At 35.7% G+C, this 2,818-nt stretch overlaps 1 long non-coding RNA gene across 2 annotated transcripts; it reads right to left on the bottom strand.

The window, feature by feature from the left end:
- Positions 1 to 748: 748 nt before the first annotated feature.
- Positions 749 to 1,958, bottom strand: LOC150033696 (uncharacterized). Of its 2 annotated transcripts, none has more exons than XR_016531682.1 (5): positions 1,729 to 1,958; positions 1,586 to 1,644; positions 1,445 to 1,499; positions 1,038 to 1,159; positions 749 to 923 (listed from the first exon to the last, which is right to left on the bottom strand). It is a non-coding gene; the product is annotated as an uncharacterized LOC150033696 (long non-coding RNA). The 2 variants fall into 2 exon arrangements; XR_016531683.1 differs by having other exon boundaries at positions 1,741 to 1,958.
- Between the last annotated feature and the right edge of the window lie 860 nt (positions 1,959 to 2,818).

Genomic DNA, 2,818 nt, shown 5'->3' with positions numbered 1-2,818 from the left:
GAGGGGTTGTAGTGTGGCGAAACATTAAGCAAAGATGCATCACGGATTCCACTATAGAAGCTAAATACGTAGTTGCTTGTGCAACAGCTAAGGAGGCTGTTTGGCTGAGGAAATTCTTTTCAGATTTAGAAGTTGTACCAAATATGGATTTACCTATCACTCTGTATTGTGATAACAGTGGGGCTGTGGCAAATTCGAAGGAGCCTCGGAGTCATCGTCGGGGTAAGCATATAGAGCGGAGATACCACTTGATCAGGGAAATTGTGCATCACAGTGATGTGATAGTCATGAAGATCCACTACTACAGAAATTAGATTACTTGACGTTTATCCAATGTCAAGTAAAGGGTATACATGAAACTTATAAAAGCGTCGAGTATTCGAGTATTAAGTATAGTGTGATAACTTGACTCTGAAAAAACGTCAAGACAAATGTTCCTTGATACAATTTTCGTGTCAAGAAAGATAATACACTTGACATTGGTGGCATGTCAAGTTTATTGATTCTTGACATTGATTACGTATTATATATGATAACTCTTTGACATTTTTATATGTCAAATATATGTCTTTTTTTTTTTCAAATTAAATGCCCCAATCGATATTCTCATTTTCTGCCTTGTATTCCAATAATTCAATTACACAACTAAATAAATATTATGCATTTAATATCTATCAACTCAATATATTCACTAAAAATTCCATATGTTTAACTATGACCTTTAATATGAACATGTACATGCACAAAATAAAATTTCAACTATTGCTTTTGTATACAAAACTCAACTTTTAACAAACACAAAAGTGACAAATTGTTTAATAAGTAACTTCTCAACAAAGTACATTATTTAATCTATACATTGAGCTTTAAAGTCTAAAGATCGAGAACTAAGGGTGAGGCAAGTCATGTTTAGGTAAGTCAACCTGCAAAATAGAATAAAGGGAGATAACATCAAATTTCAAAATATAGAAATGAGTGTTAAGATACAAAAATAACAAAAAGTCACGCATAAGGAAAAATGTACATGATTGGCTTACTTTATGCAATGAAAAAATATCATACTCAAGACTTAAAAAATATCTACAACTTAAAGTATTGTTAGGATTTCATTCATTCTCTTTTGACCATATCCAGCCTCAGGAGGAACAATTACCTTTCGCTGCAAAACAAAGGAAGATGGGAGGGATTTGAGAAAATATAATAAAGAGGAAGAAGGTTATCAATAAATCAATCATTTGCTAAAATTTAAAATAGAAGAATGCAGATACCTTTCGCCCAACTTTTACAATTTTGACAACTTATCTTATCTACAAGTAATAAAAAATAGAGACTATTGGAAGCCCAATCTTATCTACAAAATTTCATTCAAAACTACAAAATATTGGAAGCCCAATTCTTCAAAATTTCATTCACCAAAATAGTCGATTAACACCAAATAGATTACCCAAAGTGTGGCTTGATTCGAACGCCACTTCAAAACTACAATGAAGTAATCCAACCTACGAAAAGTTCAATAATAATGGTTACAAAACGCAAATTCCAACAACTATGTAAGAATTCCAAAAGAGTTTCAAGGCCTTAATACCTATCAAAACGTCCAAACATTGTTAACTTTGCTGGACAGTGGCTCAAATCCCTTGAAATCTTTGAATTGAACATCAAAAGTTGAAAATAACTAAATTATTAGACCAATACTTCAATGGGTAACAAATAACTATTAGTACTAACCTCAAAACTTACCAAAACCTTGCTAAGATCGGTCTCAAACCTATTGGACAACAACTCAACTCCTTCCAACACTTTAAAATCAATATCGTCATCAAACATTCAAACAAGTAAATCATTACAGAAGATGCTATATTATAACCCAAATCACAAATTCATTCTAATACATCCAAAACACTTACTTGAAGTGTTTTCTCAAATCGATGCTTCACTCGAGCCTCGACCAACATGCCTGAAAATAAAAATAAAAGAGGAACAAGAACACTCATAAAACTATAAAAAGCTCTTACTTGATAGGGGCAACGCAACTGTACGACGAATTCGGTAGAGGATTGACCAGATCTGGTGGAAGACTGACCGAATCTGGCACAAGGACTTACCGAATTTGGTGTGAGGCTAGGCTGGGCGACTGGCGCGAATCCGGTGGTGGACTGACCAATGAGCGTCATACGGTGGCTGACTGGTGGGCATTTGGCTTTGATCCGGTGGCGTCTGGCACAGATCCGGTGGGTATTTAAGATTCGCCAAGAAAACCCATACAAGACACCAAAAACTTACCCAAAACACCGAAGACAGGTCTGAGATTGTGTTGCGGTAAGACAAAACCACACGACGAGTCTGAAAGAGAAAGATCAGATGGAGATGAAGAGATTGGCAGCGATGGGTGCACACAAAAGTCAAATCGAAGATGCTCGTGGTCGATCATTCGTTAGAGGTGCGAACTAGCGACAACGAACACTGAGCAATAGCCGGAGGAACTGGAAGTGGTAGATAAAATCGGCGGAAGTGGTCTGGGTTACAAGAAGGAGATGAAACATAAAGGAATGAGAGAAAGTTATCGTGAGAGGAGGGGGTTTGCGGCGTGAGAGGGAAAAGAAGGGGGATTTTGATAATTTTGGTAGGGATGATTTTTATTTGATAATTTTGGTAGGAGGGAAACCAAATTCGAGAGGAAATAAAAATGGGGGACGGAGGGAAACAAAAAATAAAGATTAAAAAAAATATTATTTTTTATATTTTACTTGACATGAAAATATGTCAAGTAAGAGCTTCTTATACTTGACACGGAAAACGTGTCAAACAAGACCTTATA

The sequence above is a fragment of the Benincasa hispida genome, chromosome 9, assembly GCF_027475165.1.
Source record: "Benincasa hispida cultivar pf3 chromosome 9, pf3_genome.v1.1, whole genome shotgun sequence".
Lineage (NCBI taxonomy): Eukaryota > Viridiplantae > Streptophyta > Magnoliopsida > Cucurbitales > Cucurbitaceae > Benincasa > Benincasa hispida.
This window is presented reverse-complemented; position numbering and strand designations above follow the sequence as displayed.